This window comes from Schistocerca cancellata, chromosome 4 (assembly GCF_023864275.1).
Source record: "Schistocerca cancellata isolate TAMUIC-IGC-003103 chromosome 4, iqSchCanc2.1, whole genome shotgun sequence".
Classification (NCBI taxonomy): Eukaryota; Metazoa; Arthropoda; class Insecta; order Orthoptera; family Acrididae; genus Schistocerca; species Schistocerca cancellata.
This window is the reverse complement of record NC_064629.1, coordinates 551,649,777-551,672,281: the sequence shown is the minus strand read 5'-3', so window position 1 is coordinate 551,672,281 and position 22,505 is coordinate 551,649,777.

The window sequence follows — 22,505 nt, the reverse complement described above, 5'->3', positions numbered from 1 at the left end:
TGGAAACTGAAAATTTAAGAGATGTTTGGCACTTGTGTGCAGACTCTGAAGCCGAAAAACAATAAAAAAGTATTAGATTCAGGTGCTATGCTCTTAAATTTCATTACATAAATGCGCGTGGAGCACATGGAGGTAGTAACATAATGAACCAGTTCAGAGGGAACAAACACATGAACTTATATGCAGAAGCTGTATGGCATTGATTTTTGAGAATGAGACATGCTTATACATATTTACAAGTTAAATTGTACCCATCAAAATGTGACAACTTCATTTGATGGGAAGGTATCACATTTTCTATGAGAGTAGTGGCTTACACCATACTTGTACACTACACTTCTGGACGAAAAACTGAACTGCCACCACCAGCAGAGTCTAGCGCCAACTGATGGTAGCTGACTGCAGCATAGCCCAGCGACACTGCACAGGTTGCTACCTCCATGTGAAGGAATGTGTATGAACACTACACCTTGAGAATGCGGGCGGAAGCTAATGGGAATGATGTGTGAGATCTCTACCTAATGCATAGCGCCACATATGATTATTGCACACTAGTTGCGCTCAGTGTCTCTGGGCAGGGCAGTGTTGTCGCTACACACACACTGATAGCAACCTAAAGATGTTCACTCGCACCTACACAACACAGCCACCCGAATTTTCCGCCATATCACAGAACTTATACAGAGCATATTTAATATCAGCCACTTCTATAGGATTTATAAATCGTGATAGCATCATATTTAGAGCAGGTTATTGAATTATATGGTGGAATCAACGGATATCTTATCGCAAATGACATTTTCCAGAGTCATGGACGAACAGAATGAGCACCTCTTCTCTAAGAGTAACATGGTATTTATTAGTAACTCATCAGTTCATCTATAATTCGTACATAAACAATCCATGTACATGTTGCACATGTTATAACTCTTGGAACTCAACTCCAAACTTTGCTTCTCTGGTCCAACACTGCACTGTCGCGATTCTGTGTTATATGGATAAAACAAGCTCTTGACAGGTTCAAAGGGATGAAATACATATTGTTATTCTGTCTCCAGAAAGTGCAAAAGACGTTCTCCAAAACTGAACAGCTGTCATACACTAGAGGTATTAACATTTGTTTAAGGGAATCAATTCGATGCCTAACTTCACACTCACAGGACAGATGTAGCTGTAACATATGGTAGTATCCATTGGTTATCATGTTAAGGTATCTGCATTTCTACTGCATAAACCACCACAACTTGGAAGCTATCATTCTGTGTGCATTTCTAACACACAGTGCAATTTTTGAATCATTAGACCATTTTTTTGTCTTTCCTGAGCGTCACACATACGCACACAAGGTGGTAGTGAGTAGTTAGCATTTTCCGATTCTGGATCACTTCAAACAAAAAAGTAAATTTAAAATTTTCCCTCCTATAACTTTTAGACTTATAGTTTTTCAGGCAAAAGACCCCCAACCCCAGGCAACAAACAGAACCACAGATCCAGACGATGGCAAGTAGAGAGATATAAGAAATATAAAATAATTAATTTAATATTTTTTTACACTTTCAGTTTTTAATTTTTCCAATACCTTAATTTTTTAATTTCCCTCATGTTGTAATTCTCTACCTTTTCAATTTTTTATATTTTTATATCTTTAAACATCACCCTCAATATTTTTACTTTTTAAAAACTTAATTTATTTTTATTAATGAATAAAACAACCAAATATCATGAGCTATTATCATGAAAAACTATTAAAGGAGCTTATTAGTTTCAATAAGGTCTCTACAGGAAGGGTTTAATAAATTAATAGAATAGAAAAAATTGAATCTTTTAATATTTCAAAAGCTAAATGTATACCACCTAAATTTTGTAAAAGAGTTACATTAGTACTAGGAGACAAACTTAAAGTTATACTTCCAGATGGTTATACTAACATATTTTCAGAAGATGAAGATAAACTAGAAAGTCCTACCAATTTAAAATTTCTATAACAAAGAGAAAACAAATTGAAGATAATTGTGCTCATGTTTTTGAACTGGAATCAATTATTTTTAAGATTTTTAATTTCTTAATTTTTAATTTTTAGTATTTTCCTCCATACTTCTAAATAAATTTATAAAAATTTATATTTTGTAACATATAAAAATCTGTTTTAATTGAATAGTTTCCTTTTGTCAAATTTAAAATTTAAATTGAATAAATTTATTTAGTCAAACTTTAAATGTTAGCTCAATTAATTTGTTTTGTGAAATTTTAAATTTTAACTAACTTAATTTATTTAGTCAAATTTTAAATTGTAACCAAATGAATTTATTTTGATGCATTTTGATTTTTAATCGAACATTATGAATTACTGTTCCTATAGCAGAGAAAATTTAAAATTTCCCATTTGTTTTATATTTTATAAAAAAAAATAATAAATCCTTAAAAGATATACATTCAGAGCGAAGTTTAATCAAAAATACAAGGTTCTGGTACTCTCGAAATAAAAATCTAAATTTTAAATTTTTTCAAACACAGAAATCACAATTTCTACTTTCAAAAATCTAATGCTTTTTTTAATAAACAAAAACCAAAAAACTTATTATACATGTTAGAAGTTTGAAAAAATTATTGTAAAACAGATAAACTCAAAGTTTATTAAAAATTAGGTAAATAAGAACTTAATTCATTATAAAAAATTATAATGAGAATCATTTGAAACATAAAACTTTAAAAGTACTTAGAGCAATTTGTAAAACAAGAAACTGATATAGATTTTTTAAAAGTCAAACATTGTGATTAACTTTAAAGAAAAATTTATTTTAAAAATGTAACTATCTGTATGAAAAGACTATCCAAAATAATTATCTATGTGATTTTAGATGAATATTTTCTGTTAGAAGTCGATGTTGAATGTCATAAGTTATATTCTTTCTTCCCTAGATAATTATGTAAGACAATGTATCTTAAGGAATTTTATCATTAAAAGTAGCACATAATTTTAAAGTAGTTTTCTGTGTGGCCAAAACATTAATCCTCCAAGACATATTTATAACATAGATGGTATAATTTTCTATAAAATACATTAGCATCGCCATTTAATGTATTAATCTTTTAAAATCTCATAAAGTGTCACAAGCCATTAAAAATTATTTGGAGGACCTAGGTTCCACAATTCTTGAGGAACAACTTCATTTCTTCCATTCTTTATGTAAATATCCTGTAATTTAATATGATGGAATAAACAAGAATCAAATAACTGATTATTTTTTAGATTTGTCTGGAAAACAATAGAGATAAATTAAGACATATCAAAATCTACAGTGCTATTCTAATTGGTAATATCTAATTCAAAACTTCTCTTCCCATTTTATCGCACAATCTGAGTCATCTGTGGTACAAAAAAGATATGGGAATTTTTGGAGTTCTTAATCTTTCTTGTCCTAGCTTGAGAGAATATTCTGTTCATATTCAGCCACAGAAGCACGGATTTGCATCGATTCTACAATTATTTTTTTCCTATTGACTCATGGTAACACCTTCAGTATCATCTTAATTATGGTCCCCCACAAAAAATGGAATAGTTTGCACTAGAACTCCAAGAAAATTTTAGAGTTACATCACCTTCTCACATAATTTCCTTATACTCTTTAAAAATTCATCAAATAATTGTAAATGATAAAGTACTTCATTTCCTTATTTTTTACCTTCATATAATCAAAACCATGGCCTCTCATGGTTAACTCATTGGCTAGAGACAAAGTTAATCTGATAAGGGCTGATAAAGAAACAAATGGATGTTCCATTCTAGACAAAATATTGTTTCCTGTTCTTATGGTTATAACCTTGGACAGTTCTGCCACATAATTATCGAAAAAAAATTTTATTGGATTTTCCATCATATGTTGGATGACATTTACCATCAGTTAAGGTTATTCTGAATCTCATATGAAGTTGAGTGTGATTAGGACGAATTCAACCACCTCCAATATTTATATTAATTTCTGTTTCCCTGTTTGAAAGATATAGGTTACGTCTAGGATTAATGAATCATTAACATGAATATGGACTTCTTCCATTATTACTAGCGATATTAACCATTTTTAACCACCACTAGAACATTAGCTGGAGGAGGCGCCAGATAGCTAAGGCAATAATACTTAAGAAAAAAGGTGATAAAGGATTAGAAGTACAAAAAACATACAATTTAGCAATGGAAAAGAAAGCCACTAAACCAAAAAATAGTTAAAATACAGTAAACCTTTTTCAAATTTTGACATAGAAAAAGTTGTTGAATATTTAAAAAATAAGTATTTTAAATGTGTTTTTATGACTGATAAATTACTTAACCAACCAAAAATCTTTTGAGGTGGAATAGTAAATCAAGATATTTCTAATAATGATAGCACTCATTGGATTTGTTATTATAAAGACAAATATATAAAACTTGTTTTTCATTCATTTGATGGAAAAATACTAAAAGAATTAGTAAATTATTTTGGAAAAAATGACCTGTAATATTATGCTGAAAGCACATAAGACATTGATGAATTTGGTTGTGGTCATTTGTTTCTATATGTGTTAAAACTATTATCAGGTGATTACAAGCTTAATGAAATTTTGAATCTAACACATGGACATTTTGGCAATAAAATAAATATAATATATGAAGACTTTGAAACAAAAATTATTAAATAAATAAATTTAGGAGAATTAGAATAAAATATTAATAACGATTTTGAATCGAAAATAATTAAAGATTTAGAATAAACGATTAGTAAACTAACAAACATACTGATTTTAATGGAAGAAGATTGGTAGATATAAAAGATATTATTAGTGGTTATGATGCATAATGCGTACATATTCACAGGAGCAAATCCTGTGAACTTGTACGCGTTATGCAGGTCTTGGAGTCACTCATGTCCATCTAGAAAATTCTTGTATTTACTGAGGTTAACGATGGCGATTTTGCCTGATGTACTCGACAATGCCCTTTAACTACACTGTCGAAAGGATTGTCCTAAGAAATAACAAATTAAGATCAACCTAAAGATGCCTACATTAGGTGAAATGCATAGTTGATAAATAAAAAAACTAAAATTGCAACCAAGACTGTTTTCAACTAATACTCTTCCATGATATTGTCAAATAGCAACCATTACAGTTTCCTGAAGTGCTGCTTCTCTTGCTGTAATTAATAAATCTCTGTACTGACATATGGTCTCTATGAAAATTCTTCCTTCCAGATGTTAATCCATACATGACTTCGATGGAAACATAGGTGACAAAATGTTTTACAGGTCTTCAATACACCTATGGAAGCAACTATGATCACAGGCTGCATGCTTCCATGAACCAATACATTCAACGTGATATGCAAAATTCTAAGTAGTTAATGTGTAAACTGTCTCACATACTCCTTCTTCTGCAATCTGTACTTTCTGCGTCTTCTTATTAGACAACACAAAATGGTGCATTCATGTTTAAAGCCTTTTATATATACATCAAAATCCAAGATAACAGCAACTCCTGTGGTAGATTGTTGATTCTATATACACCCATCTGTTGTATGCCCTATAAGGCAACGGGAAACCACCACTGGAATTACTTCCCTAGATGCTCATGTGGTAGAGCTCTCTGACGAGGCTTCCCCCATGACAAGACTTGCCGTAAATCAGAACACAAAGTTTAAGTATGCCCTATACTATATTACATGATAATTAACAATCAAGTATAACTAAAATTATATGTATCAAACAGGTGGATCACACACAAGGTGTATGGTGGCAGGAAGGGAGGATGAGACAGCATTACAACTAAGAATAATCCATCCTCCAGATATCAATATCTTCATCAGAAACAGTGTATCAATTTCCGACACACACTGTTTAGCAAAAGTTTGTAACAATGTAAAGTTTACTACAATGACTTCTTATAACACGTCATTGAGGTTTGTACAATACATTTTAAGAATATAAACGTAATTCCTTTAGAAAACAAGAACAATTTTGCTTAGTTACAAAGAGTCGTTACAAAACTAAACGGATTCTCTTCCAAGTATACATCTTGAAAACAAAACAGTGAAAATCTTTCTCTCATAATGATGATTACGTCTTTGGAAGTGAGTATGTCCTCCCCACTCACGGATGAGTTCTTCCACTCTGCGATTCATGCTCTTCAGTGAGGATCTGAAGACCGTCAGGTGGATCCCAATGCTGTGCAGTGGACACCTTCAACAGGTCCCCTGCATGCTCAGTCGCATTCATATCTGTGGACTGTGCTGGTCAATGCATTTGGTTAATGTTGCATCTTCGAACATACCAAGACACTGCTTAAATACAGTGTGGTGTTGCATTGTCATAGACTAGAATACTAGAATAAAGTTTTCGCTGACTTAATGTTTGTAGGGCCTTACAATTAATTGTAGGACCTCTTGCAAGTATCAGGGACCAGTCAAGTTGCAGTAGATAGGAATTAGACAGGGTGCGCCAATATTGTCGGCCAGAAAATTACTCTTCCACCTGAAAACAGATGGACATACAGAAAGTATCGGTGGTCCTGGTGTCGTCTAGAGCTTCTGCAAAACCCACCCTACTGTCTGCTCGCAAACCAATCCCGGTCTCATCACAAAACGTGACATTTCTCCATTCTGCAATGGTCCAAGGTTGATGTGCAAAGGCCCAGGTCCTTCGATTGCACCGATATCGCTACTTCAATGGAAAACTTCTCATTGTGCTTCTGGAATGAAGACCACCCGATGCAGTCTTCTATGAAGTGTTCTGCCTGAGATATGAATCCCTGTTGCCCGGGAGAAGGCAGCAGTTGATGTTGGGCGGCTGTGAGCCGACAGTTGGAGTATACGATCCTGCATTGGTGTTGTCATGCGATGACGACCACTGCGAGATCTATCGTTCACATTTCCCATGTCTCTGTACTTTCTCCACACCTGTAGTGACATTTAACCTATCGGCAACATCTTGCTGTGTATGACCTGCTGAAAGTAAAGCCACTGTCCTGATTCTGACAAAGTGTTGTCTCTACATGGCATGTTACTGCAGTGCTGAACACAAAGTGAATGAAGATGTTGTTGATACTGGACTGCTTGCAGTGTGCTGCTGTGGAAGCAGTATGTTTACATGACTGGGAAACAGTCACAAAGTATGCCAGTAGTAATCACCGTCCAGTATATGGGCTCTCACTGGATAATGCACAAAGTGGGTAGGTTAATGAGACCTCTAGCATTGTAGAACACGTTTTACGATATTATCCCAAACTTTTGTTGAGCAGTGTATTTAGGGGTGATACTATGAAGTTAACATCTCAAGACCTGCCAGAACGTGTATATCTTAATAGTACAAGTGTCACGAACCTCTGCAGCCTGTAGAGTGCAATACAGGTCACTACAGAGACACTCAATCTGTGGCTAACATATGTTAAATCACTCTTCAATGATACTGTCGAGTATCTATTGGAACACAAATTTCACATTGAGAATGAGGAATTAAATGTGTGCATATATCTCTGTATGTGTGCTATACCTAAGTCTGCAAATATTACTCCTATAAACAGAAATTCCATAGAAGGTGAGTTTCCAGAAGGCATTCCTAAGTGATTAGCGCTCCAGTTGGATTGCGAAAAACTCATGCCGAATTTAAAGCATATAAATAATACTTATTTGGACTGCATTGCAGAGTGAGTAATAGGATTAATGTAGAAAAAGATGTAGAAAGAAGAGAACGACACTGTTTTTTAACTCTGGTGATCTACTTCCGACAAAGTTCTAAATGTACATTAACAATGTATATAAATTGTATCAAAAGTATATACAATAATAAATAATATTTTTCTTTTACAAGTTGTAATATGTTTTATTCCATCATTCATATATGCCATGAGATTTAACAGTTCACATGTTGGATCGAAGGCTTTAGCAGTTAATACATTTGCCATGTTGGAGAAACTATATTGTTCAGTTGTTGCTACATCAGAGAGACTTAGCACATTTATAACCTACACAGTCATGTACCGATCAGATGACAATGTACGTGATACTTTAGGGATACCAACCAATACAGATTCCTGAAGTTTAATATTAGCTGCATCCTTTGCTGTAATTAATATAACTCTGTTTTCACATAAAGTAAATATAAAAAATCTTCCTCACGAAACTTACTCCATATGACCTTTATGGCATTCACCCATTGTACGTGACAAATTTTTGGACAGGTATTCAATATGTCTATAGAAACAACTACATTCATGGGCTACTTGTTCCCATGCATCAGTATGTGTAGCACAATAGGCAAAATCCCAAGCAGTTAGTGGTAGATGATTCATTCTCTATACAACAGGCCATAAAAATGTTATGTGACAGGGCCTCCTATCGGTTAAACTGTTCACCGGGTGGAAGTCTTTCGATTTGACGCCACTTTGGCGACTTGCGCGTCGATGGGGATGAAATGATGATGATTAGGACAACACAACACCCAGTCGCTGAGCGGAGAAAAACTCTGACCCAGCTGGGAATCGAATCTGGGCCCTTAGGATTGACATTCTGTCGCCCTGAACACTCAGTTATCGGAGGCGGACAACATCCCATGAAAATATATTTGTATGTATTGAAAAAGTGAACTACAAACAAGGTATTTGTGGGAGGGAGGGAGGGAGAGACTGCTACCCTGCAAACGTCATCCTTACATATGCGTGGTACAGTCCATCAATCGTATGGTGAAGTGTAGTGCTGCACCCTCACACGGTTTTGGACAGAGTGGTACAGTAAAGTAGTCGGACGGTAGGCTATAGTACTGAATCTCTACATGTTTTTGTATCGAGTGATACAGCATATTATCTGGGTGGTATACTGTAGTGCTATCCCCAGTTTCAGACAGTGTGGTACAGTGAATTAGGCAGACAGTAATGCATAGTACTGTACGCAAAAGTGGTTCCAGACGAGGTGGTACAGCATGTTTGCTGGACGGTAAACTGTAGCGCTGCATCTAAACGTGGTTGAGGGGTTATATGGTCCAGGGTATGGTGACGCTCGTTGGAGTGAGGTGGATAGTCTCACCCTCCCTTCCTGCCACCACACACCTTGTGTGTGATACACCTGTTTGACACATACAATTGCAGTTATACTTGATTGTAAATCATCATGTCCCATGGTATAGGGCGTACAGCAGATAGGTATGTATAGAATCAATAATCTATCACAGGAGTTGCTGTTTTATTGGATTTTTAAGTATATGTAAGCTGCTTTACACCATGAATACACCATTTTGCGTTGTCTAATAAGAAGATGCAGAAAGTGCTTATTGCAGAAGAAGGAGAATGTGAGACAGTTTACACGTTAACTGCTTGGGATATTGCCTATCAGGCTGCATGTATTGGTTCATGGAAGCAGCAGCCTGTAATCACTGTTGCTTCCATATATGTATTGAAGCCTGTCCAAAATTTTGTCACCTATGTTGCATGAATGCCATAGAAGTCATATACGGATTAAATTCTGGAAGGAAGGATTTTCGTAGAGACCATATGTCAGAACAAAGACATTTTAATTACAGCAAGAGAAGCAGCTAACATTAAACTTCAGGAATCTGTAATGGTTGCTATTTGACAATATCATGGAAGAGTGGTACAACATACCTCAGCCACAGACTGAGACTCTCCATTGCGATCCATATTGCATTGTACAGACCATGCAGGTTCATGATGCCTATGCACTTTAAATATACACATTGGCTCAGGTCTTGAAAAATTAATTTCATTGTATCACACCCAAACATGTAGACAATGGATACATTGTTGCTGCCAAAGATGTTGATGTCTTGAGAGAATGAACTGTTCACAGTTGTCATGCAATCCTTGATGTATTTCAACTTGCTGCACAGATGAGCCCACTCCCTATCATTGAACTGCACCTTTTTACCCCACTGGACATTCTCTATTTCCACGATAACGTTAAATTCTATGTCAGGTGCTAAATCACCATTAACATGCTTCCATCCACTGGCGATCAGTTGATGATTAGAGTTGCAAAATAGCACCCTGTAATAACTTAACAGAGGCTCGATGAGTGGTGCAGACGTTCAATATAGTGGAAAGTTGAAGCCTGTAAACAAGTCCGTGGCCTGCTCTAATATATTAAGCATTGCATCATTGAGCTTGACTGCATGCTGACTTAGTGGTGCTGGTTATGGATATAGTGGAGATTCAAAGTCTGGAAACAGTTCTCCATGCTGACTTGATTTCCACTCCAGCATGTTGGGAGTATAAAAAGCTGATAATAGTTGATTTCACCGAGGACAGATTGCAGTTGCTTCATGTTGGTGGGAGGAGGCTGGTTTTGAATCACTTTGACATACTCCTTAGAGGCGTGTAGGCCACGTGCATCATTCTTGAACCTGAGATAACTGACCTCTCGCGCAACAAAGTCACACTTTTCTTTCTGCCAACGCTTCAGAAAAAGCCTGAGACAGCTCATCCAGCTCGTCCACAAGGTCCACCGCAGACGAGCCACAGACAATGAAATTTTCCTGACAATTTGCCACACCACGCACCTGGCGTGTGAGGCGTTCCAAATAATATTGGAAAATGGCGGGGGCGCTGGCAATGCCAAATGGGAGGCGGTTGTACCCGAAAAGGCCACACAGCATATTGATGACTAGAATCTTCTGTGATTCCTCGTCCAATGGCAGCTACAAATAAGTATCGTGCAAATCAATTTTGGCAAAAACGGTTGAGCCCACAAGACATGTGAGTATGTCATCCATCTGTACGCATTGATGACGGAATGAGAATTGACCGTGACCTTAAAATCGCCACAGATGTGTAGAGCAGCGTTCAGCTTCTTGACTATCACGACAGGCATCACCCAGCGACTGTGCGTGACTGGAGAAAGGACGCCTTCGGCTTGTAAGTGGCGAAGTTCCACCTAGAGCCTGTCTTGGAGACCTGGTGGGCCATAAAAAAAACGAGGGACAGCAGGGGGAAGAAGCTGAACATGTGCGGTGAAGCCTGGTGTGGATGACGAGAACATTTGGTATTTGCTGAGCAATGGGGCGAGGAGGGTATCCCAGGAAGGGATCGAAACCGCCTGTACCTCGTCCTGCACTGATAAATCCAGACGACCAAAAATGTCCACGTCCAGAAGGTTGAGAGGTGGCATGAGCCCCCCCTCTCATATTTCTATCTTGCGATTTTCCTCTCTAATTGCATGCAGTGAAAAGTTGCTATTCCTTCACACGTGGACTTCCCACGCAGCGTCTCTCGTCACCCGGGTGGTCCGGTGACAGGCGGGCTCTGCTGATCTTGAAAGGGTAAGCCGATGGGTGTGAGGGAGTCGAGTGAATGCTTTCCAGACGCCGACATTGTCAAAAGACACGCCCGCAAGGGCCTGAAGGAGCGGCTGGGCTAGAGATTCCGTTACTTCGCAGAAACTTAGTGAAAACACTTTCTGGCGAGCTACCAGCGAGGCGTGGGAATGACTTGTGTACCCAGGCAGTTGTGACGGGCAAATTCCCGCGCTTTATGCAAAATCGTAACTGTGATTGGCTTGCTCAGGGCATAGCTCCGTGACGTAGCAAAATCAGCGCAGAAATTGGCGCCAAGAATCTCCATTGGTGGAATGGTAGTGTCCCGCAATAGAGTGGAATTTTCCGCCGGTTTTCGGGTTGCTGATTGGCACGGTTAACCACGGCCACTGTCATGGGGGCGGGAATGTTCTGTGTTCGGTTTTGTACGGGTGCTCTTGTGAGGTAGTCGGCTCACGCCTTTCAGTCGGAGTAGGTTACAACTCTGAGCTCTCGCTGCTCTGGACAGCCTGCCTTCCGTTGGCTGTCTAATATACTTTTATTTGATTGTAACTGTTTAACGAAGTTGCTGAAGTTTCGACTTCAACGTAACTTTCCGAGTACAGTTGGCAATTGAGCGTTCTGCGTACAAGCGGCCTATGTTGTCTGTCTTGGGCAGTTTTGGCTAAAGTTGACTGTATCGGAGTTACTGTGTGACTTCGCTTGTGAAAACCAATCACTGTACCGTCAGTGATTGTGTGGCGAGCCTTCTTCATCTCCCTCAGAGGCGCATTTGTATTGATAGGAAGTCTTTAGTCTGGAACAACCAGACCAGGACAATTTGTTTCGGGCTATACTCGCGACATTATCATCACCACGACGGGACGTCGAAGCAACCAGCGATCGCTTCCAGTACGCCAGATCGTGTCCTTGCAGCTAAGAAGACAGCTTGGTAATGTACGTCCGCAGCACCGGCAAAGCAGGCATTTTTGCTAGGCGATAATCAGAGCTCAGCAGAGCGCGCCTGTTCGTCTTTTCTAACTTTGTTCTATCTTGGGTGTTCATTGTCTGAGTTCTCACTAACGTAGCAGCAATTAATGTTGGGTTAGCTGTGTGTCTCTCTTAAGATTTGAGTTGCAAGGAATTGGCTCCAGATACCACTTCGTCATAAACGTCACAATCTAGTTTAGGGACTACTTCACCTTCACAGCGTTTATTTGAGTATCCAATTTGAGCCAATTTGATGTATTGTAAATGTTTTATATGTTTTTGTTTATTATTTTGTGTTTAGTCTTAATAAATCATATTGTTATTTTGGACAGAACTTTCATTCTGTTAATCGGTAGAGCAACCCCATCATTTCTCACTACGTTAATGAAACCTTCCTTTATATAACATATTTATCAAATTAAATAATTGCAGGTGCCAAACTCTTTTTCTACTCCACTTGCAGGGTTTGTTACAGTCAGTTCGCGTATCTTTTTAATCCATGTGCAGCAGCAAAAGTCGGAGTTAGAATAGGGGGGGGGGGGGCTTAGAGCATCATTTACATATGTAGATTCTAGAAGAATTTAGTGTTAAATACACTGCTAGCCCCGGCACCTCGCAAGGTTAGCGCCGGGAGAGCCGACCACTAAAAACTGAGCGGTGCAGGAACGACTGTTGTAAGAGATTTGTGTGGAAAAAACGCCGTCGATTGATATAGGGTGATTACTGATACTACGCAAGGCACAAGTGTATGGGGATAAAGTCGGCGAGCCGAAGCGTTGGTGTGTGGCACCATCCACAATAGAAACGGATGATGCCATGTCAGTTTGGATGACCACTGAAATATGCGCCACCTCCAAGGTAACGAGAAAATGGGCCCCCGACTGGGGAATGATGGAGAATACTTGTCTGTCAATGTAATGCGAGGCTTCCAGGTCCAGAGGCGACGAGCCTGTGCGTCTGCAGGAAGCGTGGCATCTATGCGATGTTTCTGCAAAGCCTGACACATCACGGTGATATGGCCTGCTCGGCTGCAAGCCGTACACCTCGCTCGCCAGTGGGGGCACTCCGACCGCTGGTGAGTTCAGAAACAGTCCGGACAGAATGAAAAACGGGCGAAAGACTTTCTGTCACGAGATGGACCAACAGATCGACGAGACTCCCGCTCGGCGCTATGCAACTGGCGAGCAGTGAAAATAGCCGGATCAAGACGCGGCGGTTGTAGCCATTGGTACTGTTCAAATGCACGAATGATGGGCAGACAGGTGTCGAGGTTGGTTCAAATGGCTCTGAGCTCTATGCGACTAAGCTTCTGAGGTCATCAGTCGCCTAGAACTTAGAACTAATTAAACCTAACTAACCTAAGGACAACACACACATCCATGCCCGAGGCAGGATTCGAACCTGCGATCGTAGCGATCGCTCGGCTCCAGACTGTAGCGCACAGAACCGCACGGCCACTCCGGCCGGCAGGTGTCGAGGGATGGGTTGGTTGGTTGGTTGGTTTAAAGGCGGGAGAAGGGGCCAAACTATGAGGTCACCTGCCCCTTGTTCCTAATAAAACAACGCCACAAGTGTGAGAATAAAACGAACGAAACATGTAACACAAAATGGAGAGAAAGGAAAAGCCACAAGAACGAATGGAAGGCAACGAACACCAAAAAGAACAAAAGAGGACAAGAAAACAACAGAGAGACGCTAGAAACAGAAGAGAGTAAAACGTGAAAGCAGAATACAATGGCTGGCCAACCACAAGAACAAAAAGGGAAAGCAAGCCACTCTGCAACACATTAAATCTCCACCCTAAAAGCACTATGGTGGAGGACACAGAGGGACAAAGGACATGCGCTAAAACCTAGATAGAAGTATAAAACCCACTCTTACGGATAAAACGTAAAACTAAAGCTGCTCTGGAGGCATTGTCGCCCAACACCGAAGGCAGGATGCTGTGAAAGTTAAAAGTCTGCCGCAGAGTGGCTAAAAGTGGGCAGACCAGCAAGAGGTGGACAACTGTCATTTGGGAGCCAGAGCGACACTGAGGTGGGTCCTCGCGACGGAGTAGGTAACCATGTGTTAGCCACATATGGCCAATGCGGAGCCGGTAGAGGACAACTGATACCCAGCGAGAGGCCTGCATGGAAGACTTCCACTCATTCATAGTCTCTTTAATGACACGCCGTTTGTTGTGCGTGCTGTTATGCCATTCCGTGTCCCAAAGCCGGAAAACCCTGCTGTGTAAGACACACCGCAAGTCAGCTTCGGAGATGCCTATCTCCAGAAGCGGTTTCCGCGTCGCCTGTATTGCCAGCCTGTTGGCAAGTCCGTTGTTGGGGATTCCGACATGTCCTGGGGTCCACACAAACACCACGGAACAGCGGGACTGTTCCAGGGCATAGATGGACTCCTGAATGGACGCTACCAGAGGGTGGCGAGGGTAGCACTGGTCGATAGCTTGTAGGCTGCTCAATGAGCCCATACACAGGAGAAATGACTCGCCAGGGCATGAGCGGATGTACTGAAGAGCACGAAATATGGCCGCCAGCTCTGCAGTGAAAACACTGCAGCGAACTGGCAAGGAGTGCTGCTCAATATGTCCTCCATGAACATATGCAAGGCCTACGTGACCGTCAACCACTGAGCCGTCGGTGTAAACCACTGCAGTGCCCTAGAACACGTAAAGAGTCGAGAGGAAGTCACAGCGGAGAGCGGTGGGGTTGACGGAGTCCTTAGGGCCATGCAAAAGGTCCAGACGAAGCAGCGGCCGAGGCGTACACCATGGAAGCGTACGTAAACGGACCGCAAGTAGAGGTAGTAAAGGGAAGGAGTCCAGTTCGGAGATAAAGGACCGCACGCGAACCGCAATCATTAGCCCCGATCTGGGCCGCCAATGCGGGAGACGGACTGCCGCGGGCAGGAAAAGGAGACGGTAATTTGGAAGCTCAGGGGAACTCTGAATGTGTGCTGCATAACTGGTGAGCAGTTGCGCATGTCTGATCTGCAGTGGAGGGACACCAGCCTCCACCAGTACGCTGGTCACTGGACTCGTCCTAAAAGCTCCTGTCGCTAATCAAACCCCACAGCGGTGCACAGGTCGAGTAAATGCAATGCTGAAGGCGCTGCCGAACCATAAACCGGACTCCCATAGTCAATTCGGGATTGGACAAGGGCTCTGTAGAGCTGCAGCAGCGTTAAGCTATCGGCACCCCAGTTGGTGTTGCTCAGGCAGCGGAGGGCATTGACATGCTGCCAGCACTTCTGCTTAAGCTGACGAAGATGAGGGAGCCAAGTCAATCGAGCGTCGAAAACCAGTCCTAGGAATTGATATGTCTCCAGTACAGTGAGTGGATCGTCATTAAAGTAAAGTGCGGGTTCCGGATGAACGATACGACGCCGATAGAAGTGCGTGACACACGACTTTGCGGCTGAAAACTGGAAGCCGTGGGCTAGAGTTCATGACTGAGGCTTGTGGATGGCTCACTGGAGGCGCTGCTCAGCAACAACAGTACTGGAGCAGCAGTACGAAATGCAGAAGTCGTCTGCATACACAGAAGGTGAGACAGAGAGCCCGACAGCTGCTGCTAGACCGTTAATGGCCACTAAAAATAGAGAGACACTCAATACAGAGCCCTCCGGGATTCCATTCTCCTGGATATGGATGGAACTATGGGAGTCACCACGTTGGACACGGAAAGTATGGAGCGACAGGAAGTTTTGGATAAAAATCGGAAGTGGTCCGCGGAGACCCCAGTCATACATTGTGGCAAGGATATGATGTCACCAAGTCGTGTCGTATGCTTTACATAAGTCAAAAAAGACGGCCATCAGGGGTTGCCGTCTGGAAAAGGCTGCTCGGATGGCACATTCGATGGACACAAGATTATCAGTGGTAGAGCGACCCTGGCGGAAGCCGCCCTGACATGAAGCCAGCAAGCCATGTGACTCCAGGACCCAACCCAAACAACCGATATACCATACGTTCCAGCAGCTTGCAAACAACGTTGGTGAGGCTGATGGGCCGATAGATATCCATATCAAGCGGATTTTTACCGGGTTTGAGCACCGGAATGATGGTGCTCTCCCGCCATTGCGTTGGAAAGACGCCATCGCACCTGAGCCAGTTGAAGATGACGATAAGATGTCGCTTGTAGACAGATGAGGGGGATTCTTAATCATCTGGCTGTGGATGCGATCAGGCCCAGGAGCTGTGTTGGGGCAATGTGCAAGGGCACTGAGGAGCTCCCACTCTGTAAATGGGGCGTTATAGGATTTACTGCAGCGTGTGGTGAATGAGAGGACGTTCCCTTCCAGCCGCCGTTTGAGTGTGCGAAAGGCTGGAGGGTAATTCTCTGTCGCAGAAGCTCGAACAAAGTGCTCGGCAATCACGTTTGCGTCGGTAAGTAACTCGCCATTTATGGTAACACCCATATTTCGGAATATGATGTGTGGCACCAAATGGTGGAGACATACCTCTCTCAACAATCCTTCTTCCGTTGTTTGATAAGGTAGCGAACATGGGCACAGAGCCATTTAAAGGCTATGAGGAGCTCCAGGGAAGGGTGCCGCTTATGCCGCTGTAGAGCTCGCCGACGCTCCTTAATTGCTTCAGCGACCACCAAGGGACTGCCTTACGCCTCGGGCACCCTAAAGAGAGAGGGATCGCGTTTTCTGCCGTAGAAACAATTGTGCTAGTCACCTGCTCAACCACCACATCGATGTTACCGTGTGGAGGAGATTCAGCGGTGACAGCAGAGGTGAAAGTTCCCCAGTCCACCTTGTTCAATGCCCATCTGGGCAGGCGTCTGTGTGCCTGACGCTGGGGCAGTGACAGGAGGATGGGGAAGTGGTCACTACCACACAGGTAGTCATGTGGTCCCCAGTGGATAGATGGGAGAAGTCCTGAGATGCAAATTGATAAATCAATGGCCGAGTAACTACCATGAGCCACACTGAAATGTGTGGCGGTCCCAGTATTTAAGAGGCAGAGATCGAATTGCGATAGTAAAGTTTCGACATCTCTGCCTCGGCCAGTAAGCATTGTACCACCCCACAAGGGGTCATGGGCATTAAAATCTCCCAGAAGTAGGAAAGGTTTAGGGAGTTGATCAATCAGTGCAGCTAATACATTCAGGGGTATTGCACCATCTGGAGGAAGATATACATTGCAGACAGTTATTTCCTGCATCGTCCTTATTCTGACAGCCACAGCTTCAAGAGGGGTTTGAAGGAGCACATGTTCACTACAGATCGAGTTTAGGACATAAACGCAAACTCCACTTGACACTCGATTATAGTCGCAACGGTTCCTGTAATATCCCTTAAAGCTGCGGAGGGCATGGGTCGGCATTGCTGGGAACCAGGGTTCCTGGAGGGCAATGCAGGTAGCTGGTGTAAAGCTTAATAATTGCCGTAGCTCAGCCAGGCTGTGGAAAAAACCGCCTCAATTCCACTGGAGGATGACATCGTGAGACTGGGAAGGCATGGAACATTCAATGAGGCAGTTTACGCCTCAGAGTCACCTGCTGCCACCGATTTATTGCCTGAGCAGTATATATCCATTGTTCTGAGGGTCTGGCAATATGTAGGTCCTCAGCGGACACCAAAATCTCTGCCCCATCCTCAGCCGCAGAGCTTCTAGATAGAGGTGGTGTGGGTGCCACCGCAATTTCCTTGGTCTTAGGGGTTTTCTTTTTGGATTTCTTTCGCTGCACCTTGGGTTTCCCTGGCTGGGAGGACTTCACTGGCTCAGTCTTCGGGACTGAGGATGTGCGTGAAGCCCTACGACCAGCTGCTTTTGGGCTCTTCAGCAACTGGCAGGTGTCGTCTTTCCCACTAGAAGAAACCTGGGAAGGGAGTGACCCAAGGGACCCCATCCTAACGAGAGAAGCCGAAGAAGACTTATGCTTCTCTGGCTTAGAAGTGTGGATCGACGTCCCCGATGGTTGGGGGGGGGGGGGGGGGTTACTCCCAAAGTAAGTGGTGCAGGAGCAACAGGGAAGGAAATGCCCACCACCATCTAGGGGACAGATGTAGCCTTCTGGCTCTGAGAGGTGACCTGGGTTGGAGGAGCTAATGGTGCCAGAACTGTTGTAGCGGCGGCGTAAGACGATGTCATACGCACAGGATGCAGGCGTTCAAATTTTCTCTTAGCCTCAGTGTAGGTCAGTCAGTCCAGGGTCTTTTACTCCATGATTTTCCTTTCTTTCTGAAGAATCCTGCAGTCAGGCGAGCAAGGCAAATGGTACTCTCCGCAGTTGACACAGATGGGAGGCGGGGCACATGGAGTATCGGGATTTGACGGGGGTCTGCAATCTTGGCATGTGACGCTGGAAGTACAGCGGGAAGACATATGGCCGAACTTCCACCACTTATAGCACTGCATTTCGGGAGGTGTAGGGCTTTACATCACACCAGTAGACCATCACCTTGACCTTCTTGTGCAATGTATCCCCTACAAAGGCCAAGATGAAGGCACCGGTGGCAACCTGATAGTCCTTCGGACCCCGGTGGAGAAGCCTGACGAAACGTACACCTCGCTGCTCTAAATTGGCGCAGAGCTCATTGTCGGACTGCAAAAGAAGGCCTCTGTGAAATATGATAACCTGGACCATATTTAAGCTCTTATGGGGCGTGATGATTACAGAAACATCCCCCTGCTTGTCACAAGCGAGTAACTCCCGTGACTAGGCAAAGGATGCTGTTTTGATCAAGACTGACCCAGATCTCATTTTGGACAAGCCCTCCACCTCCCCAAATTTGTCCTCTAAATGCTCAACAAAAAACTGAGGCTTCATCGTCATGAAGGATTCCCCATCAGCTCTCAAACATACAAGGTACTGGGAAGAATAAGATCCGCTACCATCCTTAGCCTGACGTTCTTCCCATGGTGTAACCAGGGAGGGGAATGATTTTGGGTCATACTTCTGTGCACTGAATTGAGCTCGTGCTCGCTTAGAGACTTTGGTATTTCACCACCAACAAGAGATGATGGACTACACTTCATTACATGTCATCTGCCCTGATGCCACCCACTCCGACCAGGGGCCCTCCTCACATGCGCCACACAGCTGCAGCAAAGGCCTCCTGGCAGTATGGCCATTTCTGGGAGTCCCGATGCCCCATGGGGTTGGGCATCTACCCCTTGGCATACGTGGGGAGTTAACGGTGCAGGCATCAGCAGAACGATCCTTGTGTGGTAAGGGGGCTACAACCAACAGGGTACATGGCGGCCCCACCACAACAGCCTGGCTACCATGCTGGATATCAGGTGCAGAGAAGTCCATGGTCATCGTCGATGCAGAAATCGACACTGCATAGTGCATGGTGGAAAACGCACCCAAGAAGGTGTCCTCGCCCAAGAGATGGAGAATGGGCAGGACTGCAATGCAATGACAAGAAAGTGGGCTAAAATCTCAATGCACAATGGACACGATGCACCTTGTAAGGTGCCCTTCCCCAGTTCTCTCGCTCTTTGGGAAAATTTTGAAGAATGGAGGTCAAACCCTACAGGGGACCATCACATAAAGGCCGGAACATGTGAAATTCCTTTTAGTCGCCTCGTACGACAGGCAGGAATACCTCAGGCCTATACTAACCCACGGACCCACAGCGGGGGGGGGGGGGGGGGGGGGGGGGATGGGTCCTCTAACCTCAAAATATCAGCCTGAAGAGCCTCGTCTGGTGCTTGAAACGCCACCTTATCACGAATCAACGAAGAGCATAAGACTGCTTGCAGGCAACGTTGGCGTACCGAAATTTACAATCGTGGAAGAAGCCCTGGAGCGTCGTAATCCATTCCCGATATGTCTGACCCAGGGACTTTCCGCAAGAAAATAAAGTCTGATTGGCGGAGGTGATGTGTATTTGTACATCAAAGTACTCAAAAAGGCAGCCCTTAATATGGGTAAAAGAGAGATTGCAAGGAGACTGCTCAGGATTCAATTGTTGAGTTAAACGATACACGTGTGGACCTGCTGTTGCTAAAAAAAAAAAAGCCCGACTTCAATTTTCATCACGGATCCCATGTGCCAGTAAATGTTGTTCCAACCGTTCGATATAATTTGACCATGGTTTGACAGACATATTAAAAGGGGGAAACGTTGGTCGAGCCACGTGAAAAGTGTTCAATTTACCCGCGATTTAATCAACTCTATGAGCTACCTCTAGCAACGCTGGGGAGTGAGAGCGACGTTCTGACCTTGTCAGTGCTGGTCAGTGCTGCCTGAATCTGCTGTAGTTTCCACCAAGAACTGAAGAAGTTCCTCTAAGCAGGCCATTTCGTTCGAAAATGTAAGTTTTATAACTGTAGTGTCCTGCGGTCGGCAGGAAAGAACTAACAATCAAGTTTTAACACGCTTTATTATAATAAAAAACCGCCTTCTTGGCATGCACTAATTTCCGAGCGTAGTAACAACAAGAAACACAACAATTCTTGTGGTGGAAAAACTAGATAAGAGTACAAGACAACGAAAGAAAATAATGACAAAATACTACTCTACCAATTACGAAGATACAGCGTGCTACTGAATGCTACGGCGAGTGTCTACTATGCTAGAGCTGGCGTAAGTATTTGCCAGAGCTGTCCTAGCTGTAGGTACAGACTGCCGGTCTGGCGCTCCTGGTGTGCTTATAATACCGATTCAGTGGTGTGCTACAGGTGGTCAAATGAGTTCCAATTGGTGGATCACTATCACAAGGCTTTTCGCGAAGTAGTTTCATGTTTATGCGGAAAGCTTTTTATTGTTTACATCCACTGACGATGTTTCGATCTGAGCTCCTGAAGGGAGATCGGCAGCCCACCTTGCTTGTCCGTTGTGCAGGCCCTCCAACTGATAAGGGGCCGCTACGACGTGATGTTTAATAAGCTTGTGCTGATGGTGAGTGGTGGAGGGTAGACGATGGCAGCACCTTGAGAACTGAAACAAATATTTTGGACTTCATTCATATGCCCAGGTCAGACATCTTGAATGTACTACAAATGCTAGTACAGTACTATAACAACTGGGCCAAATTCTCCAACATGTTTGTATGATTTATTGTAGCACATTTTCCTGAACAAATACCCCTACAATTCACCAGAAATTAGAGGTGTGATGTGCAGTTTCCAGTGTGTGTTGCATATGATGTTAAAGACTTTGACGCACTCTTGCTCCTATATATTTTAGATGGGTAGTAAGCCTGCATGCAACACACTGTGAGGAACGTCTTATGTCACTTCTAGTTTGTCCATTTTTCTATTGAGCTTGCATATAGAGCAATGGGAGAACGAACATGTGACTCTGGCAAGTGACTTTAACCATTCAATTGTTGTGAATCTGTGAGACTTTTATGCTGCATGTGGATCACTATGGAGAAACTCAACCTATGATGGACATATCTTATCTGCTCTTCGACTATGTTGTAATATGAACTACTATAGCACATTCTCCTGTACTGCGCCAGTCTTCCACAACTTGGATTTTGAAGTCATAGAACCTCTTCCAGTGTCTCAAATCTCAGCTAGCATGCCGTAGTGCTACTATTATAAATAGCTCGACAGGTCTGAGCTGGATTATAATGTCATAGAACCATTCCCAGTACCAGTATTCCAAGTCTTGTTTTCTCGTTCTGGTCGACCTCTTTTGTTTTTCTAGCTTCATACAGCAATTTGAGAACGGATATGTGCCTCAGCCAAGTAACTTTAAGTGTTCAGTTACGATGAATCTGAGTTGTATGCGGCAACGTGAATCGCTATGGAGAGACTCAATATACGGTGATCATAACTTAACTGCTCTTCTTTTATGTTGTGAAGTATTTGTTGAAACACATAGTTACCTTTCGTGACTTCTGGTCGGTATTAAATACATGGTTTGCTGTGGTCTGGTGACTGTTTTTCGTGTTAAAATGAGATTGGTTGAGAAGGGAACAGACTGTTACTTTCGTAATACGTAACTGGTTCGTCACATACGTTTACTATCGCTGACTATCATTTTATAGGTGATGTTGTGAGATACCAAAATATCCATACCATATTCGGATATGAATTTGGTAAACAGTTGCTGTTAACTTTGGGAACCTATAAATGGGTTGTGTCAGAAATAATCAATGTTGTATTTTGTGTCCAAAGTAGTAAGTTCACCCTCTGAAAATTTGCGACGGTAGTGTGTGGAACTTGTAAGCTGGATGTATGTTTAACGACTGTTAGATGGCGTTAAGACGCCATGGATGTTTTCACATTGTGTGTGTTCTGCACTACCACCTTGTGTGCGTAGTCTG